The sequence below is a fragment of the Xenopus laevis genome, chromosome 8S (assembly GCF_017654675.1).
Source record: "Xenopus laevis strain J_2021 chromosome 8S, Xenopus_laevis_v10.1, whole genome shotgun sequence".
NCBI lineage: Eukaryota > Metazoa > Chordata > Amphibia > Anura > Pipidae > Xenopus > Xenopus laevis.
The window spans coordinates 13,069,666-13,097,299 of NC_054386.1; the positions used below are offsets into that span (position 1 = coordinate 13,069,666).

A 27,634-nucleotide genomic window follows, 5' to 3' on the forward strand; every position below is an offset into this window, starting at 1 on the left:
TATATTGTATATTGATTGTCATTTCTCTCGAATTTTCTTTAGTTTACCTATATTTTTATAGTGGGAGTTTTATATCCCAGAAAAACACAGTGAAATGCAAAGTTCTCCATCAATTATGACCCCCCTCATTTGGCATTTCCAGAGATACCATATGTATGAGTGAATTAGTATTCGCATAAATTATGCATCCTATTGTTAGAACTGTTCGCTTTCTAACAATTTCTAGCTAACATTTGTAGGAGTAGAATGAACCTTTGTAATTCTGTTATTTGTGAACGAGACATCCTTACAGTTTCTAGGAACACATCTTCGTAATCTAAACATGAAACAGACTCAAAATAGATTCTTGCGCTATCAACACAGATTTATATCTATTAATACAGATATCGTATATCACATGCCATCAAAAGGGTTACATTTATAATTCAGTTTATTGGCCAGATCATAATTAAATATGTTTTGAGGCTAAAATTGTAATCCTCTTCCCTGCCATCTGTTATGTAAATGAAATGGATGAAATCATTAACGTTTAATTCCTTTGTATCAAGCAGTTGAGGCCTGAAATAGAAGAACATAGGTACAGTTATTACTATAGTTTAATAATCTACATCTCTTTAATTTCTTTTTAAAGGAGAACTAAAGCCTAATTAAAGAAGTAGCTAGAAATGTTGTACATTATGTTTTGGGCTTCTGTACCAGCCCAAGGCAACCACAGCCCTTTAGCAGTAAAGATCTGTGTCTCCAAAGATGCCCCAGTAGCTCCCCATTTTCTTTTCTGCTGATTCACTGCACATGCTCTGTGCTGCTGTCACTTACTGAGCTTAGGGACCCACTCACAATATACAGTACACATAGAATAGAAATGTCACAATATAAGGCTGATTAGTAATAAATACAGATAATTACTACATGGCAGCACAGAAACCAGTGCAATTAGCATCAGAATTTAATAATCAGCCCAGTAGCATCAGCTTATATTACAGGGGAAGCTCATTTTCTGCTGGATAATTAGTGACGAGCCCTAAGCTTAGCTTCTCAACAGCTGCTCAGAGCCCACTCAGCATGTGAGTGTCACAGACACTTTCCAAGATGGTGACCCCCTGTGACAAGTTTGAAGTCCTGGATCATTGCTGCTATTGACAAGTTGAAACTTTAGGCTGGTGCAGTAAGTTCAGTATTTAAAATATGGCATTTTTAGCTTTATTCATTTTTAAGGTTTAGTTCTCCTTTAAGGGTTATACACCAGTGCATCTACTGTATTAGGCTCAGTGCCATGGGGGGTGGGGGGGAGGCAAGTATCCCATGTAGTGGAAGTCACACTTGTTTCTGGAGATGCACTGTGAATTAATAGCTCCTCATTGTATTCACTGACTAGAGCTAATTGTTCCATTGTGACATCAGTTCGAGCTGTCACTGGGTGGATCTGTTTTCTCGTTTGAGTTGAGTAAATCTATCTCAGTTCCCTTTTGAGAAATTTCCTCCTTATTTGCAAGGTGTGGAAATCAGCAAACCAATCTGTAAGCTCCTAAGCGACTTTGGGTGTAAAACAAATATTTAGGATTAACACCAGTATAGTATATTTCAGAAAATAATGTCACTGTAGAATGTGCATGCCATTGATACAGCTCATTATTGATCATATTAATATTCTTCAAAGAACAGGTTTGTTGTCCCATTTTTCATAAAGAAAAACAAATTGGTGCTAATAATAGTTTCTGGCCAAAGGGGTCTTTCCGTTTGGAGATAATTTCTCAGATTGGGGACCCAGGTAAAATGCCCTCTCAAAACCAACCCTGCTCATAAGACTATATGGAATAGCATAGACTATGTATATATGAACATAGGGGTGCACTGTCATGCTATTCTCTTCATGTTGGATGCTGGGTGTCCTTTATACTACAGTATAAGGTGATGTTCACAAGCAAACGCCCAGCACCAATTGTACTATTTACCTCTATGCCACAAAATGAACCCATGGCCTTAGTAAAAGTTACTAACATTTAAAAAAACATTATTTTTAAATTTTTTAAGTTTTTATGTTTTCAATTGGGATAGGATTGTCATCTCAGCCCTTTCAAAAGAGTTGGATGCATGGTTGCAAGAATGGGTGAGCAAGTCATTCATCCAACTTGCAACTTGTGTATTTAGTAAGTGTCCTCTTTTAAAGGGCTACTTTGGTCACCCACAGTACGGACAGCTTGTATCATCCACTGACAGTCTTAAAGTAACAGTTCTGTGTATAAATAAAAACAGGGTAAATAGATAGACTGTGCAAAATAAAACATGTTTCTAATGTAGTTAGTTAGCCAAAAATGTAATGTATAAAGGCTGGAGTGACTGGATGTCTAACATAATAGCCAGAACATGACTTCCTGCTTTTCAGCTTTATAACTTTTAGGGCAGAGAGACACACGCTCAGATTCGAGGGGATTTGGCGCCCAGCGACAAATCTCCTCTTCTTCAGTGCGACTAATTTCCCTAAACTGCCTCCCGCCGACTGTAAATCGGGTTGCCTCACGAGGAAACTTCGGGCGACTTCAGAAAACAAAGCGCTCCAAGTGCCATCCAGCCGGTGGGAGGCAATTAGGGGAGATTAGTCGACCCGAAGAAGAAGAAGTGATTTATCGCCAGGCGACTAAATCTCCCCGAATCTGAACGTGCCTCTCTGCCCTTAGTTAGTCAGTGACTTTCAGGGGGTCCACATGGGACATAACAGTTCAGTGAGTTTGCAATTGATCCTCAGCATTCACCTCAGATTCAAAAGCAACAGTTATGACCCATGTGGACCCCATCAATGCACTGATTGGTTACTACCTGTTAGAATACCTTTAAAGTTGCCATAGATGTTAAGATTTTTCTCTCCCTAATGACCAATTTTAGTACAATCCAACAAAACCGTCAAATTATGGTGAGGTTAGTGGACACCAAACGATTGTGCATCTAACGATTTTTTTTTTTTTTAATGGTCAGAAAATCAATCGGTCAAGTTATAAAATTTGTATTTAATCTTTGAAAATGTTATGCCACTGTACTTTCTTTTTGCAGCTCATTCTCTAAGTCTGCTTATTTTATGCTGTCATATTAATCTTTCTTGCTTATGTAAAATCAAATAAAATATATTCACAGAAAATTTGTATTGCAGGGCCAAGCAAGCAGCTACCCACAGTTTTCCTAGCTTCAACTAGAGAAAATCACTTGATGCACAAATCGTACATTTAAACGATTGTTTCAGGATAAGCTTAAGCTGGCCATAGATGTTGAGATTTTTAAAAGATCAGATCCTGATCGTGAGACCACGCTCTTCTCAGAACGATCGTACGAATCTACCATCAACTAAAAAGACCAATTTACCAGGAAAACAAAGGGTAGCTGCCTGCTTGGCCCTGCAAACATAGAGAGATTGCACTGGGACCGACAAAGATTTTTTGACCTGGCCGATCAATTTCCCGACAGATGTCGGCCGAAAAATCGTAAGATGTACGATCGTTCGAATACCACTAACCGCACGATAATTTCGAAGGATTGGTCGGGCTTCCCTAAAATCGGTCGTTCGGCAAGAAGAATCGTCGCGTCTATGGGGAGCTTAAGACTTATGATAATGAAAAGATCTTTAAAAAAAAATGTTAGTCTATGGCCACCTTAGCCAAGTGGGTTATCAGAATCCCAATATATCTATGCAGTGCCTTCTTCTAAGTTATCACTCGTGAATGGTGAATTAGATGTGAGTGACCTGAGTGTCTATGTTTTTCATGCAACTGTGCTGACATTGACATAAACTTACTAGTAAAGCGTCCAGGTCTGTGTTTGCAAGACTCAGATTTCAATCATTTCTAGAATAATCAGTAAGCAACTTTAACAATTGCAGATCCGTGAAAAATAAACAAATATGTAATTTTAATGAATTATTTTTAATTGGATTTATATTTGCAATTATATTCCATTTGTAGCCTTCTGTTAGTTTCCCACAAGCCCAATACAAACACATGACCTACAAAGTAGAAACCACAACCCGCTTGTATTTGTTATAAACTACTTTAGATAAACATGTATGGTATCAATGGCAATTCTTTTAAAATCCGTCCTCCTCTCCTCTATTTAAGTTAGACACCCTGTATAAGGCTAGAGCCTCAGGCTGATTTCAGCTCCCGACTGCTGGCTGAATCCTCTTCTGTGCTTATGTCCGGAAGTAGGGTTGCCAAATTTTTTTTGTGAAAGCGGACAGGGGGCGGGCTGGTGATGTAAGGGGGCAGGCCGGTGACATTGGGCGGGTTGTGATGTTGTGGGGAGGTGGGTTGGGTAACATCAGGGACGGGACTGATGATGTGTCGATCAGCAATTGGCTGATCACCATGTCATTCACATGGATTTTTTCACTTGGATAATTTGGAAATCCGGACAGGAACTTTTCACCCAGACAGTCCTTCCAAAAACCGGGCTGTCTGGGTGAAATTCCGGACAGATGACAACCCTATCCAGAAGCAGATTTTGGCACTGAAACGTGAGATTTTGCATTTTGTGCTGAAATACATAGGACCCCATTTTACTTGTTGGCAGGGCCCACCATCCTGAGTGTTACCAGAGGGCATATAATTTGGCCCCTAGTAGTGTGAGCTGTTTGCTGTTAAATTCAAATCAGCCCTCTGCAACCTGTGTTCTTTCCACTCTCCCCCGAGGTACATAAATCCATGGAAGGAGCAAGGGAGGGAATGGGGTTCCTTACTGGGACCCCCTGTTACTCAGGAACATATAGTTATGACATGGAGCAAGGGATTGAGTGAAGCTGTATAGCTCTAACAAAAAACGAATCAACTCTTGTTATAGGGTTGCACAGTAAATGGAGTTGAAATCAACAAGGAAGAAACTGTAAACTAGGGTTTATTTCTTAATTTTGCACCTAAACATTAAACCATGGCAACCAACATCTTGTTTTTATTGTTCTACCTGAAAACTGGTACAAACAGTGTAATCGCTGATTGGTTGCTATGGGTTACTACCTAGGTGCAGATTTCCCCACTGTAAAATAAGCCCATAGTTACCAAGGAATAGTTTAAAAAAGGGATTCTCATTGCTCTTTGAAATGGTAAAAAAATAGTTAGAGTATATTATTTTAGGGAATAAAAAACATACTTTAGTGGTTCTTAAGGCATAACCTCCTTCAGAATTAAAAAACACACAGAAATCGTGGCTGTTTTGTGAGTATTCTCCTGGGGGTACTGTCGGGTTAATCAACAGCGCAGGGAAATCTGTCAGAATGATTCATCCACTTACCAATTTATCTGCAGTCCTGCGAGGATCTCTGGAAAAAGTGGCAGGGTGTTTCAGTCTAGAGGGCTAGGGAACATGTGAAACACAAGCACATAATTAGTAGGGATGACTGGTTAGAGTAGCTTGGGGTGAAGGCAACAGATCTCTTTGAAACTGCTGAGCATTTGAGGAAAGGTGAGAAGAAACTAAGAGAATCCAGCAGGGGCTGAAAGGAGAAGTCTTGCGTCAATAAGGAACTTATGAGGGATTTCATAGCTAGGGTGGAATATGGAAATACATATTTTCCAAAGAAAGTGAATATTCCTTCATCAGACTACTGGTCTGCCATCGTACATAGCTCTGTGCTACCCATTGCATATCAGGCGGGCATGGTTGCTAAATGTTATTGCTATTGTTCTCATGCCAATAAATTGAGACTTTGTTTCCAGATATCATCATGATCCCTACAGGGAATCCTTCTGGGAAATCTTCTAATCCCAAACCTCATTAACCCTGAAAAGTTCTGTCTTGCATGTTGAGGCATTCTCTCCAGGTAAATGGCGCCCAGTGATGTGCCAGTCATATCTGCATTGGGCAGGCTTTCTTACTCAAAAGTTAATTGGAATCCTTATTGTTAATGGAATTTGTCTGGTTTGTTAGCAGGTGAACAGCCTGTGATTGGACGATTAGAAGGGTTCTGTTCAGAATGGTCTTTATTGGTTACTAGTATATTTCTGCTTAGGTTTTCTATTGCTTTTCCTGCAGAACCTAATCGGCAACCTAATCCAGCCTGCCCTTTTGAAATACTTATTACATTTATTTTTGATGCATTCGTAATTAGTTACCTATTTTTCATATATCATAGCCTCTGTTATATACTGCTGTATACAGTACGCCATTATATTGCAGCCCTCTCTAAACCTGCTTCTGGTAATATTCTCCTATTTTGTATCTGTCCCACCCATTGACTTTTTGTTAAAGCTTGTAATAGCCATTTCCAAATGACATCTGCGTTCACTGTGATTTATAGAAGGAATGTATGTACAACCCCAAATCATTAATATTTGATTTATCATCACACACATTTTGGGGGGAATTCACAAAAGTGGTGATATTGAGACAAAATAAAAGTGGAGATAAAAATGTCGGATTTTCCACCAAATTCACAAACCTCTATCTCCACTTTTGTGAATTTGTCTTTTAAACAGACAGTTTTCAGATTTTGTCTTTCCCACGATATTTTAACGACATTTTTTTCTGAATTTGTCTTTAGCTCTTACTAAACTTGTCAGTCAGTCATCGAATTTCCGGGGAAGGGAGTTTATTTTACCTAGGAAATTTATACATCATTATTTCCAGGATAACCTGGGCTTTCTAAATCTGCCTACATGTTTGTGTAATTCCACTTCTGTAACAAGATACAATGGTATTTTGCATAATATAGGAATTTGTATTAGAAATATGTTTTATTATCTTAGGTCAAGTGTCTAATTGCTGCTAAAACTAAAAAAAATGTCTGTGAGGCTTTACTTTTCCTTTAGATAATATATTCACTTGAATGGCTAATATTGCCTCATTCATTAGGTCAAAACAAGTAAAATAATGCAAGTGTTAAAGAGTTAAAAACGTTTTACATATAAAATTGTATAAAATACACTTTTTTTGTTTTGTTAATGAGGCTTTTACACCTATAGGGTTAGACACAGATTTGTGCCCTGACTATAAAATGCTAATCCCTATTAATCTGATAATAATTCCCCAATGGGGCCCTTAGAAAAGGTGTTAAATGAAGATTGGCTGAACCAAAGCAGCGCAGTTTATTTTAGAATTGATCTGATACATGGGGTAGAGTTATACTGAGCTTTACTCCATTTTTAAAAAGTCGGGAGAAAATGTAGTTTATGCAGCATTTTTATGTCGTTTGAAAGACAAATTCATAAAAGTGTCTGTAAAATGTCTTTCTTTCACTAAAAAATTAAAAGTCTCATACCACTTTCTCCTTTTAAGGTGGCCATAGCTGTCAAGATTGTTATCTTTTCGTTATCATAAGACCAAACTTTTCTTAAATTGATCGTTTAACTGTACGATTTGTCCATCAACTAAAAAGACCATTTCAAGCAATATCATCTCGTTGCAGCCAGGAAAACTGTGGGTAGCTGCCTGCTGCCCTCTGCAAAACAATTGGACGATAGATTTCAATGTGAACTATGAAAATCTTCTAAACTGCCCGAACGATTACCAATGTCGGATGAAAAAATTGTTAGATGCACGATCGTTCAGTGCCCACAAACCTCACGATAATTTGACAGATTTGTGGGATCGCTCTAAAATCATCATTAAAGGAGAAGGAAAGGTTAAAACTAAGTAAGCTTTATCAGAAAGGTCTATATAAATACACCAGTAAACCCTCAAAGTAATGCTGCTCTGAGTCCTCTGTCAAAAGAAACACCACATTTCTTTCCTTCTATTGTGTACTCATGGGCTTCTGGATCAAACTTCCTGTTTTCAGCTTAAACTTCCTTGCCGCGGGCCTGAGCATGCTCAGTTTGCTCCTCTCTCCCTCTCTGTTGTAATCTGAGCCCAGAGCTATGAGTGAGCAGGGAGAGACTCAGGCAGGAAGTGATGTCACACCAAGCTAATATGGCAGCTGCTATCCTACACCAACAGAGAGCTTCTAGAGATTTTTACTCAGGTATGGTAAAACATTCTACAGAATAAATATAGTATTCTAGCTTGCACTATTGCAGCTAATCTATTGGCAATAAAATGCCTCCGTAGCTTTCCTTCTCCTTTAAGGAAAGTAAATCTTAATGTCTATGGTGAGTTTCAGATTGCAAGCTCTTTTAAACAGGGCCCTCAACAGTCTTCACAGACCACTACAATCTGAATGCTTTATGATAAAGACGGTTAGCATATAAGGCATATAAGGCTTTAAGTAAAACATAAATTGGAGTCTTGTAGGGGATAAGGCTCAAGAGTTCATTAAAAGTTATAGAGTCAGTGGTTCAGAAACAGCAGAGGCTGAGCTGCAGTTTTTTTTCGTCCCGCATTACCAAGGGCCACAGTTGTTTTAAAAACAGCTCAGTTATATCTTTAAATTCCTTAACTATACAGCTTACAATCATAATTTTGTTGTCCATGGGGGTGGTGATACTTGCCATGGGAATTGTACTCAAGTTAGAAAATCAGCCCATTCTGTCACTTGCTGTAATGGACACATTTATTATTACCAGGGGGCAAAATCATCCCCATCACTATCAATAAGGGGCAGCTGTAGCTATGCAGTTGTCCAGTTGTAGCTTTTTTAGATTGCCTATTTTCCCCAGCCTGAGTGAATAGAGGCATCATAGATTTTAGGTCATTAAAAGTTCCTCCAGGGGTCACCTACAGAAAATGCTTTAATTTAGACAAGTGCTAATGGATTTGCTTACATATTCATATTGATTATATGCTCTCCTGGCTAACGCAAGAAATATTTTCTGCTTTAAATGCATCTGTTAAACAAACAAGCCATTAATGAAATGGTTCTTTGGGACTCTTAAAAGTAGTTTCGATCTAAGGTTTATGGTTTTGTCTCGGATCTGTGCGGTTATTACACACAGTCGTTTCAATATAAATATATATATATACCGGGCAGTGTTCGTGGGAAGATTTTTGTTATTCACTAGCAGCATTAATTCTACTTAATTGGTCTGCATGTTTTTTAATTAAAAATCTGACTGCTATCGAGAAAGTTAAATTATATTTATCCCTGCAACAGCTCTACACATTTTTGGCAAAAATGCAGAAAAACAACATTTGGTGCTCTTGTAATTCGTTCTCCAGCCAATATCCTAGTCACATTCCAGACTTGTTTACAGATTTCAGAAGATTAACTCTACATTTCCTTTGGAAAATATGGTACTTTGCATCTTCTTAAACCTTACAAACCAGGCACCCATAGCCCTTTAAAGGGATCCTGTCATCGGAAAACCCAGGGGCGTAACTACAGAGGAAGCAGGCCCAGGAGGTACAGGGGGCCCCATGAGGCTCTCATTGATGAGCAATTTGAACATATATTGGTAAAACAGGAAAAACACTGGATATGTTGGGGGCCCTAAAATTAATTTGCTGTGGGGCCCAGCAACATCTAGTTACGCCACTGGGAAAACCTGTTTTGTTCAAAACACATAAGTTAATAGTGCTACTCCAGCAGAATTCTGCACTGAAATCCATTTCTCAAAAGAGCAAACAGATTTTTTTATATTCAATTTTGAAATCTGACATGGGGCTAGACATATTGTCAATTTCCCAGCTGCCCCTGGTCATGTGACTTGTGCCTGCACTTTAGGAGAGAAATGCTTTCTGGCAGGCTGCTGTTTTTCCTTCTCAATGTAACTGAATGTGTCTCAGTGGGACATGGGCTTTTACTATTGAGTGCTGTTCTTAGATCTACCAGGCAGCTGTTATCTGGTTACCTTCCCATTGTTCTTTTGTTTGGCTGCTGGGGGGAAAAGGGAGGGGGGTGATATCACTCCAACTTGCAGTACAGCAGTAAAGAGTGATTGAAGTTTATCAGAGCACAAGTCACATGACTTGGGGCAGCTGGGAAATTGACAATATGTCTAGCCCCGTGTCAGATTTCAAAATTGAATACAAAAAAAATCTGTTTGCTCTTTTGATAAATGGATTTCAGTGCAGAATTCTGCTGGGGCAGCACTATTAACTGATTCATTTTGACAGTATCCCTTTAATGTCTCTTCCGCCTCCTGTTCTTTCACGCCTGACTTCTGGGTACTCCCGTATTTGGGCTATATCTGAAGAGATAAAATAACTATTTGTAGATACAGAATATAGGGATAAAGCAGCTGTGGTTTCTGGGTAAGGCTAAAATAACATTTGTCCTTTGACCCCAAGCATCACGGTGATCTTTGGAGAGAACAATTGAAGAAAAAAAATAAATGTTATATTACTTAGTACAGGTATACAATTTGTTATACTTATTATATAAGTATATATAGTACACTAGGAATGCAGTTCTTCAGTCCTGTAGAATGTATTCACTTCAGTGCCCTGTCTAAAAAATTAGTGTCACCTTCAACAGTTATGTCTCTCCATGACGCAGTACAGTAATTGACTCCATATGATTTGGGTGGAGAAATGAATCAGAAGTGAATATGTGAGGACTAAGTGATATTGAATGAAAGCTGTTAGCACAGGGCAGAGATTCAGAACAGTATTAAAGTGCTATTGACAGGGGCGCTGCTGTGGGCTGTTGCCTCAGACAAACAAATTCTGATTTTGAAATCTGAACACTTGGTACTGTTTTATTTACCAAACGCATGTTTTTTTTCTAGTAATGTGATGCAGTGGGTCAGTCCAATAAGTTTGCAGTGAATGGGACCATTGCAAGGGTCATAGAAACTTGAAAACAGATTAGGGATGGAATTACAACACTGGTAGAAAATCATAGGCGTTGTATTTTAAGATTTTACCTGTATCAAGAGTCCCTTTTTGCTCACTCACTTAAGTTTGTATCAGTTCTACAGACATTGGCCTACGTTACTGTACCTAGTAAGCCTAATCAAGTTCTGACTGAGATTCTAAAAAGGCACTAGCATTTCAAGTACACGGGCTGAAGGAGCCCTCCACTGGCCCAATACATAATGACTGTTTATTGCAGTGCTGTCCAACTTCTGTGCTACTGAGGGCTGGAACTTTTCTGGTCTACAAGGTGGAGGGCCGATAATGAAACCAAGTGTTGACCACTCCCTGTTTTAAATCACACTCACTTTAAACTACAGCCATGTTACTACAAGAACTTTTAAGACCATATCCACATTAATGGTGCTCACTGCAATGATTTCATTCATCAATTGTGTGAAACAAGTTTATTAAACAATATTAAGACATAACCTTAAATTCATATGCCGCCTCCTCCCCTGTGGATAACATAGCACCCCCATCACATGATTAAACACATTGGGGACCCCTAACAAGTATTTCCATATGCTAACTAACCCCCAACAGGTTCACTTCCCGCAGAGTGAGCATGGCACTCACAGACAGAGTATGAGACTCATGGAGTATGACACCCACAGACAAAGAAGGACACACACAGGGAGCATAGGGCAGGACAGGCAGAGTATGGCACACACAGGGAGCATATGGCAGGCATATTATAGCACACACAGGGAGCATAGAGCAGGCAGAGTATGGCACACACAGGGAGCATAGGGCAGGCAGAGTATGGCACACACAGGGAGCATATGGCAGGCAGAGTATGGCACACACAGGGAGCATATGGCAGGCAGAGTATGGCACACACAGGGAGCATAGAGGAGGCAGAGTATGGCACACACAGGGAGCATAGGACAGGCAGAGTATGGCACACACAGGGAGCATAGGGCAGGCAGAGTATGGCACACACAGGGAGCATAGAGGAGGCAGAGTATGGCACACACAGGGAGCATAGGACAGGCAGAGTATGGCACACACAGGGAGCATAGGGCAGGCAGAGTATGGCACACACAGGGAGCATAGGGCAGGCAGAGTATGGCACACACAGGGAGCATAGGGCAGGCAGAGTATGACACACACATGGAGCATAGGGCAGGCAGAGTATGACACACACATGGAGCATAGGGCAGGCAGAGTATGGCACACACAGGGAGCATAAGGCAAGCAGAGTATGGCACTCACACACACACAGGGAGCATAGGGCAGGCAGAGTATGGAACACACAGGGAGCATTGGGACTCGTCAGTGTAGCACAGAGTTTTTGATCAATACATGCCATGTAAAGCCTTGTGAAAACAGAAGGTATTTACTTGCCTCGTGCCATATACATAGCACTGCCTTAACACCTAACCAGGTTTGCTTCTTTGATCAGTACATACAAAGCCAGGGAATTGATTTCAAATAATTGACCGGGAATGTTAGATGGAAGTTATACTCCATTTTTACCTTTGCCATATCATTTTTAGAAATCCGGAGAGCTGTGAAACTTCGAAAGCGCTATGAAATTTTGAGCTGTGACATAATTTTAATATCACTCGCTCTCACCAGCTCACCTCAGATAAAGCTCATGGGATCATTTTATCCCAGTTAAGTGGTCTGAGTTATTCTCCTGTGGAATCAGGATGTTGCTATGTTTCCCTTAATTCAATTAAAGAGAGAAGAAGACCCATGTGAATCTCTGTAATGACTTCATTGCGTTAATTTCTCAGTTAACCATGTGAAGAGCAGGGAGGTTGTGACTAATTTTAGATGAAATAGGACATCTATTCTAATGAGGCCAGGTGAAGCAACAAGCCTAAGGGCTCTTACTCACTGGCGTTCTGACCTGCGCTCCCCTGGGTTTTTGGCGTTCAGCCGCAGGGGAGCGCAGGAATAGACGCATGTCATTATTTCAAATGGGGCTGTACTCACTCAGGCGCGTGTAGGCGCCGAACGCAGGAAAAATGCAGCATGTTGCGTCTCAACCTGCCTTCGGCACCTACACGCGCCTGAGTGAGTACAGCCCCATTTGAAATAATGACATGCGTCTATTCCTGCGCTCCCCTGCGGCTGAACGCCAAAAAACGGAACGCAGGGGAGCGCAGGTCAGAACGCCAGTGAGTAAGAGCCCTAAAACTGATTTGGCCTGGGCCCCTTTGTAAAATAGAAGGACAACTTTTTAGAGGGGCTTACAGCATTTAGCTATATCATTAAGTTTGAAACTGCTTGTGCTTTTTGTCCACCTAATTTTTTAATCAGAATAATATAAGTGCTATTTAAAATAGCAAATGTATTAACCAGTGAAGCAAAAGACTAATTGAATTATGTTTTTTTTTTCTTTGGGTACCAGACTTGGCAAGCATCGGTTGTAGAAGGTGTAGAAAGTGACACATTGGGGCAGATTCACTAAACGGCGAAAAGTCGCCAGCGACCATTTCACACCCGTCGCCACACTTTGCCAGGTGAAAATTAGTTCAGACAACGCTAATTCACTAAAGTGCAGAGTTTCGTCGTGGACGCCTGACGCTGGTGACTTTTCGCTAGCGTTACTTCGACTAATTCAAACTATTCAAAGCGACGATGCGCTAGCATTCATTTCTGCTTAGCGCAAATTCGCTATTGGTCTTGTGCTCAAGTTAATTTGCATACGGCGTGAAATTTTAAGTTGAATGGACATCTTTATGTTACATGTTGCAGCAAATACATGACATTTCCACTGTTAATTACACATGTCCAGGGAACCTTAATAAAGACATTAGAGTTGGTATAATGCCCTACACATGAGCCCACTGTATAGTTTATGTTACATATGTTAGAAAATGTTTGGAGGGAACCGGGTACCCAAAAAACTTTTTTAAAGACTTTTGCAGCCTATCGCTCTGAAACAGGGCCGTACGAATGTACGAAGGGGTGCCCGGCAGTGCTGCACTTTTGAAAAAGCCAGGCCCCCTTGACAGCGCTGAAGCCTGCTGCCATTTTCAAAGTCCCGAACAGCCAAAATGCGAAGTGCCAAACAGCCGAAGTCCCGAAGTGACCAAAAGACCCGAAGTTATGAAAGCAGCCGAAGCTGAGCTCCCGAAGTGGCGAAAAGGCCCAAAGTCACGAACGTAGGCGAAGTTGAAGTCCTGAAGCCACAAGTTCAATTCTACTGAATTCCAATTTGTGTTTATTTATTTTTAATCCCCTGGCCATCAATGTATTATCTTAATATTCTATAGGCCCCTGCCACCAATGTTTTTTTAAAAAATATTCTTTGGGGCCTCAATTTTTTTTAACTTGTAAGGGGGCCCTGGCGCCAATGTGTTTTTAAAAAATATTCTTTGGGGCCCCAATTTTTCTTAACTTATTAGGGGGGCCCTGGGGCAATGTTTTTTTTTTAACTTATAGGGGGGCCCTGGTCACCAATTATTTTTTTTAACTTGAAGGGAGCCCTGACCACCATTTTTTTAAAAAAAACTTTTAACGGGGGCCCTGGCACCACAGTTTTTCTTTAACTTATAAGGAGGCCCTGACCATCAATAGCTTTTTGTAACTTGTGTGTGTGGGTTACCTATTTTAGCACTGATGTCTGTGTGGTCTTTTAACTGTTGTGTGGAGTGGGCGGGATCTGTGGTGAGGCTTGGGGACCGGGGTTGGCGGGGCCCAGGGGGCCCTGAAAATTTTGTTGCATTGGGCCCGTTGATTTTTTAATGGCAGCCCTGCTCTAAAAAAAGGAAAGACGCCAGCGTTTTTTGAACTTTGATGCTTTTTCGATTAAAAAATATGATGTAACAGAAGATTGAGGAAGATCTATGTACTCCAGAGCACTTCACCTGGTCTTAGCTGGAAGGCAAGTCTGGTGAAAGACGTAACTCTCAGTAAAATTCCCATTTTAGTGAATTTGCAGAGTAATAAGTGCGAATGAGCGGTAGCGTCTATCTCTTTCACTAGCGAATTGGCGCTTGCGCCCGTTAGTAAATCGGTCCCTGTGGCGGGTAACAATGGCGAAATGCCACTGGTGTTGGCCACTTTGCCCTTTACTAAATCTGCCCCATAGAGTTATAAATGAGCAGTAATCTTATTCTAAGATTCCTAAAATACATATATGACAGTTTCATAATAGTAGTCTTAGGGCTTAACAGGGGTAAAGTAACCCATAACCCATGACTTATAACTATCCTGCTTGCTTTATATTTTATATAAGTATTGGACCCGTAAAAGCAGATTGATTGCTATGGGTACTGCACCAAGGCAAATGTTTTAACTTCATTTAAGATTTAGGCTTGAGGTTAAAGTCCTGTGAGGCCCTAATTCATTTAAAATTTCAATAAATATTTGTAAAACAGGTCAACCTCTAGACATTTTGGGGGGCCTGAAAAATAATTTGCTGTAGGGCCCAGTAATATGTAGTTACGCCACTACCTGTGACCTCACTGACATGCTGTAACTACACATTATAATACTTTTTAAAGGATTTTACCATGATACCGTTTTTCCCGTTCTTTATGACTTTTCTCCTTTATCCCTTGCTATTGAAACTTAAAGGGATACTGTCATGGGGGGAACATTTTTTTTTCAAAATGAATCAGTTAATTGTACTGCTCCAGCAGAATTCTGCACTGAAATCCATTTCTCAAAAGAGCAAACAGATTTTTTTATATTCAATTTTGAAATCTGACATGGGGCTAGACATTTTGTCAATTTCCCAGCTGCCCCAAGTCATGTGACTTGTGCTCTGATAAACTTCAATCACTCTTTACTGCTGTACTGCAAGTTGGAGTGATATCACCCCCTCCCTTCCCCCCCCCCCAGCAGCCAAACAAAAGAACAATGGGAAGGTAACCAGATAGCAGCTCCCTAACACAAGATAACAGCTGCCTGGTAGATCTAAGAACAACACTCAATAGTAAAAACCCATGTCCCACTGAGACACATTCAGTTACATTGAGAAGGAAAAACAGCAGCCTGCCAGAAAGTATTTCTCTCCTAAAGTGCAGGCACAAGTCACATGACTGGGGGAAGCTGGGAAATTGACAAAATGTCTAGCCCCATGTCAGATTTCAATATTGAATATAAAAAAATCTGCTTGTTCTTTTGAGAAATGGATTTCAGTGCAGAATTCTGCTAGAGCAGCACTATTAACTGATTCATTTTGAAAAAAACATGTTTTACCACAGAATGATAATCAGATAAGTGCTGACCTCTGACAACGAAATGTCTTGTATGATTTTGCATTTGTTGTTTTTTATATTTTATCTGTACATTGTTTCGGCATTCAGTGATTAGATGGGAACTAGCTTGATAATAAATGAGTTCTGATTGCAGTGAGCTATTAACTGAAAGAAGCACAGATGTCTTGGTTCCCATCGAGCTGTTTCTGCATTTCTGAATAATCACAGTGTTTTATGTGCCATTTAATATAGCTAATCCTGTGTATGTGTAGCTTTCCGTCTCAATCCCAAAATAACTTCCTGATACAATGATGCTGTTGTTAATGATCCTACCATACCTAAGCAACTATTTTGCAGTAATGTTCTGACTATGTTTGACTATGTTCTGACTCTCTGATTACCCAGTAAATACATTATTTTATGATACTAGCAAGGAGATCTGGTGTAATTGTGTTTTGTATGTGTAATGCTAACTTGGGCTAGGCAGACCAAAATGAGTTAATGTCCAGCTAGTGCTTAGAGCCTGGGTTACATGTGACTCTTCCTTCGCTAAGTGGAAAACTTCAGGAGTGGTGCAGTGCAATAAAATAGGAGATAATGGACGCCAGGAGGTTCTTGCAGTGAAAACAAAGGAGTAACAATTTATTTGTACAAGACAAATATCCCACAGGTGTACTTACAATAATGAGGTATAGGCAGATATCCACCTGTCTGAGACTATGATGTTATAAGACAGCTGATGAATGTGACTCCCATAAGGATGTAGTCAAGTAGTAAGGGAATTCTTTCATGCAGATGTACCTTGAAAGTGGTCCGTATCCCACCCAGTGGAGTGGTCAAGGAGAAGAAGTCTAAGCCTCACACCCTATCCTCTGTGGTCCCTTCACTAAAGGCAATCTAGGAGCCTTGGAAAGCTACTCCCTGCTACAGATCCTCGATGGAGCACAAAGCTGCTCTTGCTATCTGTACACTCTATCTCACTCTCCTAGAGACTCTATAACAGATCTAATCCTGTTTCTAACCTTGTTCACGGGGTTCCCTGCTCCCCGACTCAGGCACTAAAGGTACTGGTCTAGGGCAATGGCTTTACTGGGCCCTGGTGTACCCAGGCTCAATGGGCACATCCAGCTGGAAAGGACACCAGAAGCCAAAGAGGAAGAACCACCCCTTTCCAAACACTATATTGAAGTGTGGCAGGTGGTCATTGCACCTCTTGACCAATAACTCCCATAAGGATGTTGATTAACACTAGATACATGGGCTTTTGCCCAGCAACTAGGAAAAAGAAGGAAGGGTAGGGATTTAAAGTCATAGGGTCATTTTAACAATATGGGTCCCTACATATAGATGCTGAAAGAGGTGTAACAAGAGAACCTCAAAAGTATCGGAATTCTGTATGAGACTAGATGTAGGGAGAACATATGGTGATATGGTGAAACTCATCGGGGGTCAATAACTTTCTTACCAACCTTTGTTCCAGTGTCAAATGCTGTACCCTGTAGCAGCTATAACAAAATTGTAATAATTGCTTTCATTAGGCCTTTTGCAGTCCATATCACCCCATGCTCTATACACACATCCTCCCTCATATACAGTATTTCTAGGAGGTTATGTAACTTGGAGCATTTCTCTAATTTTTGATGTTTAGAGGAGTTGCATAGCTAGCAGAAGTACTATTGTGATTCCTATGTGATTTTGCAAATGACTAGTTCTTTGAGGATAAAAGAAAACCTTGTAATTAATGCAAGGCATTCCTACTTTGCTCAACTATAGATTTCAAGGTGCTGAAGATGGTTTGAGCTGACTAGCATGCATTAAAGTTGATTCATGATCTGGCCTTTTGTGTTCACATCCTCTGCTCAGTTCCACAGACAGAGGAGAGGGGTCTTCCTAGCAATTTATGAAGGCTGAAGCCCCATCTGAGGAAGCAGAGAAATTACATAAATTAGGGATATCAAACCTGACTGTTGCAACAACAGTTGGAGAGCTGCAGGTTGGACATTCTTGAAGTATAGTATGAAAATATCTGCTTCAAAATATAATGTGTCCTTTATGCTCTTATCTACCTCCCCCCACAAACTAAATCCTCTAATCATGGGATCCAAGGCAAATACCTTCCTTCCTGTAAAATACAGGTCTTGTGCTTTCCCAGATGGTATTCTGAGTCTGACATACCTGCCTCATAATTTACACATAAGTCCAAAGCCAAATATATGCAATTAACTCTGATTTAACAATGTAACTCAAGATAATAGTTTCTTAAAGGAGAACTAAACCCCCGCGATGTTAAGTCTTACCCCAGAATTCTGTCCCCTCTTGAAATAGTGACCAGGCTCTCTGCCAAAAGCCAATTAAGTTAGGAACTTTGTTTCTTTTTCTGCCTGTTCAGTGCAGAGAAAAATGGGACTTTCCAGTACAAATGAGGGACTGTGGGTTGAGCTGTCAAAAGAGGGATTGTCCCTCTAAAAACAGGACAGTTGGGAGGTATGTAGTTCTCCTTTAAGGGCAAGGGCACACAAAACGTATGAAGAGCTTCTCTACACCTGCACTGAGAAGTACAGCTTTCACCTGTGTGCAGCTAAATGGGGTAGAGAGTGAAATGGGGATCAGCCTGAAAATGCCTGAAATTGCTGTGATCCACTTCTCTCTGCCTCATTAAAATCTGGAGGCAGAGAGAAGTGTTCCATACACACTTATATGGCGTAAAAAAAACGGTGGAATAATTCACCATACCATGTAAAAAACAGAGTAATTTTTTTACACGCTCTTTCTTTGAGCAACTTACTTACAAAGGTCTAAAGCAGTGTAAAATACTGGCGGTAAATCTGGCGTTTACATGGTGTAAAACAAAACACCCCTTGATAAATTTGCCGTTTATTTTACACAGTTTGTTTGGGGAATTTCTTTTTACACAACATAATAAATAGGGCCCTTTGTGTGCATGATGCTGTACTGGCTGTTTCCATTTGAAAATAAAATTTGATTTGGTGGAATTAGTTTTGTTTTTTGCAAGGATTACAGGGTTATATTTAAATACTGCACCACAGAAATTAAGTTCTCATACAAAGCATTTTGGGGGAGGAATGATAAAATGAATGAGTTGTTGTTATTTATGAGGCTTCAGGACAGCATTCAATAGGCCTAAAATTTACAAACATACATTGTAACTTTTTAAATGCAAATATATAGTAAAGATGTTTGATATTTAATAAAAAATGTTTTATCTGCAAAAACACTCTCAAATGTGTTTTGCACACACACTTTATATTGATAGATCTTCTGTATTTTTACACATCTGAATAATCCTGTTCTGTTTTCTATCTTCACAGAGCAATAAAGCCGGGACCAAAAGTGCATAGGAACCTTCTCCCTCAAACAGTGAGCGATTCGAAATACTAGAAAGGTAATTTGACTACTGCACCACCAATAGAAAAAATGCATTTGCATACCTCCCAACATTTTGGAAATAAAAAGAGGGACAAAATTTTGTAATGCCCCTAACAAAAGCCCTTGGCCTGCCCCCAATCTGCTCAAAACTTACCCTTTCTCCGCCTCATGGCCATCGTGTGCCGTAACCCCACCCCCTTTTATGTCACAACCTGCCCCTTTTGTTCCCGCCCCCACCACCGCCCGGTGGAAATTTTATGAAAAGGTGGTAACCCTAGTTGCAGCTAATGAGCTTCTGTGATAAGAGGTTAAAGTAACAGTAAGGGGCACATTTACTATGGGTCGAAGTTAAATCCTTTGACTTCAAATATCGAATTCAAAGGATTTAGCGCAAATCGTTCGATCGAACGATCGAAGGAAAAATCGTTTGATCGAACGATTAAATCCTTCTAATCGAACGATTCAAAGGATTTTAATCCATCGATCGAACGATTTTCCTTCGATCAGAAATTGCCTAGAAAGCCTATGGGGACCTTCCCCATAGGCTAACATTGGTGCTCAGTAGGTTTTAGTTGGCGAAGTAGGTGGTCAAAGTTTTTTTAAAAAGACAGTACTTCGACTATCGAATCGTCGAATAATTGAACGATTTTTAGTTCGAAACGTTCGATTCGAAGTCGTAGTCGAAGGTCAAAATAGCCAAAAAAAAACTTCGAAATTCAAAGTATTTTTTATTCTAATCCTTAACTCGAGTTTAGTAAATGTGCCCCTAAGTAATTGCTTCATTCAAGCAAGGTGGTGGATATGGAATGCATGCTAATGTTTTGCCTATTCTGGAGTGTTAGTACTTGCACAGGATCACTTATACATGGATCAAAAAGAGAAATACAACTCTGTCCTGCAAAGGCATGCCATTCTATCTGACTTCATGTTGTTTGGAGTGGGATTTGATTTTCAGTAGAACAATGATTCTGAACAGACATGGAAGCTGTGCCAAGTCTATTCCTTCCAAGGAAAATGCAAAGTGTGTTGACTTGCTTGGCATTCCTTCAGCTCCCGCCAGACCTCAACACAAAAATATTTTGGGTAATATCTGAAAAGAAAAAAGGCAAAGCATATTGTACCATGGTAAGTCTCTGGTGTGGTTTAAAGGAGAAGGAAAGCTACGGAGGCATTTTATTGGCGATAGATTAGCTGCAATAGTGCAAGCTAGAATGTTATATTTATTCTGTAGAATGTTTTACCATACCTGAGTAAACAGCTCTAGAAGCTCTCTGTTTGTTTAGGATAGCAGCTGCCATTTTAGCTTGGTGTGACATCACATCCTGCCTGAGTCCCTCCCTGCTCACTTATAGCTCTGGGCTCAGATTAAAGCAGAGAAGGGAGGGGGAGGAGCAAATTGAGCATGCTCACACCCGGGGGAAGGAGGTTTAGGCTGAAGGCAGGAAGTCTGATACAGAAGCCCATGAGTACACAATAGAAGGAAAGAAATGTGGTGTTTCTTTTGACAGAGGACTCAGAGCAGCATTACTTTGAGGGTTTACTGGTGTATTTAGGTGGACCTTTCTGATAAGGCTTACTTAGTTTTAGCTTTTCCTTCTCCTTTAAAGGAATGCTGGAATAATATAGATTTGGAAATTCAGAGGGACGTGGATTTTTACTATTGAGTGCTGTTCTTAGATCTACCAGGCAGCTGTTATCTTGTGATAGGGAGCTGCTATCTGGTTACCTTCCTATTGTTCTGTTGTTATGCTGCTGGGGGGGGGGAGGTGTGATATCATTCCAACTTGCAGTACAGCAGTAAAGAGTGACTGAAGTTTATCAGAGCACAAGTCATGACTGGGGACAGCTGGGAAACTCACAATATGTCTAGCCCCATGTCCGATTTCAAAATTAAATATAAAAAAATCTGTTTGCTCTTTTGAGAAATGGATTTCTTTGCAGAATTCTGTTGGAGCAGCACTATTAACTGATGCATTTTGAAAAAAAAACATGTTTTCCCATGACAGTATCCCTTTAATGACATGTGCACATAATATATTATGACAGCATCACAATCAGGTTGAAATAAGCAAATGCTCCAGTTATTCAATAAGAGAGTGTATGCACGGGGGGAAGGGTGAGCTATTCACATCGGGAATGTCCAATCTGTCACCTTCCAGCTGTTATTGAATTACTATTTCCAGCAACCCCTCTGACAGCCTTCACATGGGAGGAAAAGTTCATCTCTAGTTGACTTGGCAAATCATGCATGTACAGTATGTATACATGTACTATTTTATTTATGTAGCGCTACTTGTGCAAATAGTGCTCTAGAGAACGGTAACAAGATACAAATAAATAAAAAATACAATTACACTTACAGTGTTCAGAATAATAACAGTCCAGCATCAATAATCTGATCAATCATTGTTTTTGGTAGAAATTATACTTCTACATGGATATAATTTACTAGTAGGTGTAGTAGAGTAATAGAAAACCAACAGATCCAACAGTCATGACATGTATGCTGCTGATTCCGTGTCATAGAATCATTAATTGAGGCTTGTTCAATACGGGAGCTCATGCATTCTGTGAAAAAACAGGTGTCAATTACGGCCCTTAGGGCTCTTACAGACGCGCGTTTGAAGCTGCGCTCCCCTGCGTTCCCTTTTTATGCGTTCAGCCGCAGGAGTAGACGCATTCAGTTTTTTTCAATGGGGCTGTACTCACACAGTTGCGTGTAGGCGCCGAACGCAGGAAAAATGCAGCATGTTGCATCTCAACCTGCGGCTGAGCGCATAAAAACGGAACGCAGGAGACTGCAGCTTCAAACCCCCGTCTGTAAGAGCCCTTATTTAAAGGGATACTGTCATGGGAAATTTTTTTTTTTCAAAATGAATCAGTTAATAGTGCTGCTCCAGCAGAATTCTGCACTGAAATCCATTTCTCAAAAGAGCAAACAGATTTTTTTTATATTCGATTTTGAGATCTAACATGGGGCTAGACATATTGTCAGTTTCCCAGCTGCCCCAAGTCATGTGACTTGTGCTCTGATAAACTTCAATCACTCTTTACTGCTGTACTGCAAGTTGGAGTGATATCACCCCCCTCCCTCCCCCCAGCAGCCAAACAAAAGAACAATGGGAAGGTAACCAGATAGCGGCTCCCTTACACAAGATAACAACTGCCTGGTAGATCTAAGAACAGCACTCAATAGTAAAAACCCATGTCCCACTGAGACACATTCAGTTACATTGAGATGGAAAAACAGCAGCCTGCCAGAAAGCATTTCTCTCCTAAAGTGCAGAATTCTGCTGGAGTAGCACTATTAACTGATGAGTTTTGAAAAAAAAACATGTTTTCCGATGACAGGATCCCTTTAAGGAAAGAAGGCAGTAAATTTTGTGCATGCTGATTATAGTGCATTTCTCTCTGAGTAAAATGGGTAGTTCCAGACATTAATCAGAAAAACATCATACTTTGATTAAAAAGTTGATTGGAGAGGGGAAAACATATAAAAAATTGCAGAACATGCTCAGCTGAAATGATCTCAAATGCTTTAAAATGACAACCAAAACCAGAAAGGCGTGGAAGAAAATGGGAAAACTTCCATTCGAATGAATAGAAGAATAGCCTAAAATGGCAAAGACTCAGACAATGATCAGCTCCAGGAAGGAAAATCTAAAGTTACCTGTGATACTGTTACAATTAAAAGCCGCCTATGTGAAGCCAAGCTATCGGCAAGAAGCCCCTGCAAAGTTCCTGCAAAAAGATGTGCTGAAGAGCCAAAGAACACATTGACTGGCCTAAAGAGAAATGGTACAACATTTTGTGGACTGATGAAAGCAAGGTTGTCATTTTTGGGTCTAGGGGCCACAGACAGTTTGTCTAACGAGCCCCAAACACTGAATTCAAGTCACAGTACAGAGTGAAGCCAGTGAAGCCGGTTGCACAAGCATCATGATATGGGAATGTTTCTCATACTATGGTGTTGGGCCTATTTATCTCATACCAGGGATCATGGATCAGTTTCAATACATCAAAATACTTAACAAGGTCATGTTGCCTTATGCTGAAGAGGAAATGCCCTTGAAATGGGGGTTTCAACAAGACAATGACCCCAAACACTCCAGTAAATGAGCAACATCTTGGTTCCAGACCAAAAAGATTGATGATTTGGAGTGGCCAGTTCAATCCCGGACATTAATCCAATAGAAAACTTGTGGGTCGACATTGAAAATGTTGTTTGTGAGGCAAAACCAAGAAATGCAGAAGAATTGTGGAATGTAACAGGTGCCAGAAGTTGGTGGACTCCATACAACACAGATGTGCAGCAGTTCTCAGAAACACTGGTTATACAACTAAATATTAGTTCAGTCATTCAAAGGAAAGCAAAATCTTGAAACATTTTTCATGTTTATACAGTGAATGTTTGAGTTTATAAAGAAGAATGCAGACACTGCTATTTTTTGGAACAGCCTAATATTTCCCTTTTCTTCACTTTCTGTAAAGGAAAAACACAAATGTGACACATTTTTCTTCATGTTTTGATTTGGAATAGAATGTGCAGTGTACCCAATGCATTTGCCTGTATGGAAATAAAAGCTATTATACGGATTTTGAGCTTTATTCACTTTTTTTAAACACACTATTATTGTGAACACAACTGCACATTCAAGATGAAGTGCTAACAGGGTAATGTAATAAAAGGTATTACACTTGCCCACATCTAGTAACCCTAAGCAACCAATAAGATGTTTGTTGACAAGCACAAAGGTTTACTGATACAAGTATTGTACATCCTCTATCATAGCTCAGTGACATCCTTTATTTAGTGCTATGATTAGGGCTGAAATCTTGACCCAGTAAATACAGTAAGTGTTTATGGTAGAATACTCTTAAATATTTAATCATCATAGGAGACCATTCCTAAGAAAACCTGGTGGCAGTGCTAAGCTCTGATTATATTCTTCATCATTCTAAACTAATTGTCTGACTCCCTGTTGTTTCAGTCCCTAGGACGATCTAATGCATTGATCTCTCGCTCACAATGGAAAGTCTGCCTCTGGCATTTGGCATTAAGTAGGGGGCTGGGCAGCAGAAGGCAGAATGGAAAAGAAGGGAAAAGAATCATCCTGTGATAGATGCTTTTTATCATTGCAAGTGATATTACAGCAAACAAATGACAATATTCTTATTTTATAATGAAATCATTCCTTTTAAAGGTACAGTTCAGTGTGAAAATAAAAACGGGGTAAATAGATAGCCTGTCCAAAATAAAAAATGTTTCTAATATAGTTAGTTAGCCAAAAATGTAATCTATAAAGGCTGGAATGACTTCCAGAATGCAACTTCCTGCTTTTCAGCTCTCTAACTGTCAGCGACTTTAAGGGGGGGCTCACATGTTCAGTGAGTTTGCAATTGATCCTCAGAATACAGTTCAGATTCAAAAGCAACAGTTATGACCCATGCGGCCCTCCCCCAAGTCACTGATTGGTTACTGCCCAGTAACCAATCAGTGGAAACCAAGAGAGCTGCAAAGCAGGAAGTAGTGTTCTGGCTATTATGTTAGACATTCAGTCACTCCAGCCTTTATACATTACATTTTTGCCTAACTAACTATATTAGAAACATTTTTTATTTTGGACAGCCTACTTTTTTAAATTTTTATACAGAAAAATGCCTATAAGGCACAAAGTGGTCAATTTTCCTTTGTGATTAAACACTGAATTAACAACCATATTGAGTTTTCACTACGTGTTTATTTGCAGATATTAAGAAAATTGCCCCATGCATCTCTGTTGGTCTAGTAATTGCTATCTATTGTCATCTGTTTGGAAATGGAATGTAAACTGAAAAATGTAAAAACCAAAAAGATGGTTTGTGCTGTGGCACTGCTTCTCATAGAGGGACCTATGGCAGACTGTCCATGGGTTATTTTCCAGATGCTTTAATCATAGCTGGTAGAAGTGCAAGATGTACAGGGTTGGAGTCTAGCAGGGTTCTGGGCAAAAGACAATGAAGACACAAAGCACAGGGCATGGTCTATAATTAAAGCATAATGAGTACCTAAATGATAGCACATATGAGCTTTTAGAATAACAGATGTTTCAATGTATAAAGGTTAGACTCACTTTGAATGGAAACTATCTGCTGCAAATGTGTGTGGACAATTGTCAAAACGGAGGCATTTTTGGAAGACTTTTCCTCTGCGCCAATCACTTTCAGACAATTTTCATTTTAATTGAAGGGTGGGTGGTTTCAAATGTTTCCTCTGCTGCCCACAAGGTTTAAAAGCCCCCAGGGTGGCAAAATGCCCATAGTTCTTAGTAACATGCTACAGAATGAAGAGATTTCAGTATTAGTCATGTTGCTTTTAATCTAAGTCAGGAGGCCCATACTAATGCGAGGTCTACTTTTAGTGATGTTGTCCCATTATGATCTACATCCATAAAAGCATTGTTATCATTCTGTTCCATGGAAAATATTCCTTAAATATTATATTAATTTATGAGTGAATTTATACTTCTATATTTAACAAACAACTATTTCTTATGTAACATAAAAATATCTGAATGAAAAGTGTGAAACAGAAGGGTAATTTAGTCAAGCTGTTTGTTGACAGTGTCTTGAGCTCTACTGATCACCAGCTAAAGGTCTAATGGTAGATCCCAATCTACCTTTTGGGCACCCCTGATCTAATTATAAAAACCACAGCAAATCAGTGTTCATCCTTATTCAAACCCGGCCCCAAGATTTCTTCCACCAATATGTGAGAGTATGTTCACCCCAGATCTCTCCTTACATGGCCTTCAAGGTAGGTCTCCTGATCCACCACTTTTGAACTTCTCTAGGGGACAGGGGACCCCAAAGTTTAGGAACCTCTGAGATAGATGATGAGATGGATAGATGGCGATCTGGATGCTTTCGCTATTCTGATCCACAACTGAGACTCTTTAATAAATGAATACTGAAACAGGAATTTAAGATGGGGAATTCAATGTCATTTCAACTGTGATTAATCCTGTAAGAAATCAAAGATAAATATCTGGCAAAGAAGATTATGTATACTACTGGCATGACCTGCGAAAGATCAATGCACTGTGGTCTCTTGCTATAATGTGCTATTGACGTCTTACTATAAATCTGCTTAAAAGGAAACTATCATGATCCTGTTTTTTTATTAGTCTATTTTATATTTACACTTAGTTGTAAGTAGCACAATGTGATTGTTTCTTGAAAGTGCTGCATTAGATTTGTTTACTGCTTTGTTTTTGTTCTCAGCTTTTTGCTTGTATAGGAACCTGTTATCCAGAATGCTCTGGACCTGGGGTTTTCCGGATAACGGATCTTTCTGTGATTTGGATCTTCACACCTTAAGTCTACTAGAAAATCGTTTAAACATAAAATAAACCCATTAGGCTGGTTTTGCTTCCAATAAGGGTTAATTATATGTTACAAGTACAAGGTACTGTTTATTATTACATAGAAAAAGGAAATTATTTTTAAATAGTTGGATTATGTGGATACAATGGAGTCTATGGGAGGTAACTTTTCAGTAATTTGGAGCTTTTCCGGATAATGGATCCTATACCTATATATATACAAATGTTATTGTTTTTTTAAGATTCCCAGATTTACAGACACATATATACTCACACCCATTTTTCAACTCTCAACCTACACACCCTTGACCTCACCCACTCAAGTTCATGCCCACAACGTCCCACTCAATATAAACACAGAATTCAAAAACCCTATTCATCAGCAGAATCATAGGGCAAGGGATCCAAATAATGGGGACATTCGTGAGCTTCAGTTGGGGACACTTTTCCCTGGGGATCTAGGTCCCGAAACAGGATATGTCCCGGAAAATGAGGACTGATGGGAACCCTAGTGTATTTGGATTGGCTACAGGGATGACTTTTGTATGATATGTAGTTGTGTGTGTACCATCTTCTACATTATAAAATCATGGTCCTACTTACTTGGTCTTCCTCTTATATGTTGTTTTAATTGGGGTTCTATGAGTCACTCGGAAGTAATTCAAACACACCAGCTACGTATAAGCAAAGGTTTATTACATACATAGAATGAAGAAGATATACATCACCGAGTGAGCAAAGTATGCAAGCCCCCCCTCTCTGCCTGTACGACTGGGAGATCCCTAAACAGTCCGCAGATCGAGGCTCAAGCGGTTCACGGAAGGTCCTGCACCGGCACGCGTAAACCCCACAGGCGAATCTCAACTGACCGAATGGAGACCCCCAGTTTATATAAGCTTAGCAAACAATGAGCTCATATAGTAATTTAGTAAGAAGATACAATGATTTGGTTAATAACAGATCTTGCTTCCCATGCGCTCATCAGGATCTGGCCAGACTCCCAACAAGCAC

General features: G+C 39.9%; 1 protein-coding gene across 1 annotated transcript in view; it reads left to right on the forward strand.

The window, feature by feature from the left end:
• Nucleotides 1–27,634, forward strand: part of LOC108700477 (guanine nucleotide-binding protein G(I)/G(S)/G(O) subunit gamma-2) — a 37,436-nt gene that overhangs the window by 2,146 nt on the left and 7,656 nt on the right. The window contains exon 2 of the mRNA XM_041574849.1: nt 19,202–19,275. The gene's annotated coding sequence lies outside the window, so the exon portion shown is untranslated. The remainder of the gene's footprint in view (nt 1–19,201; nt 19,276–27,634) is intronic.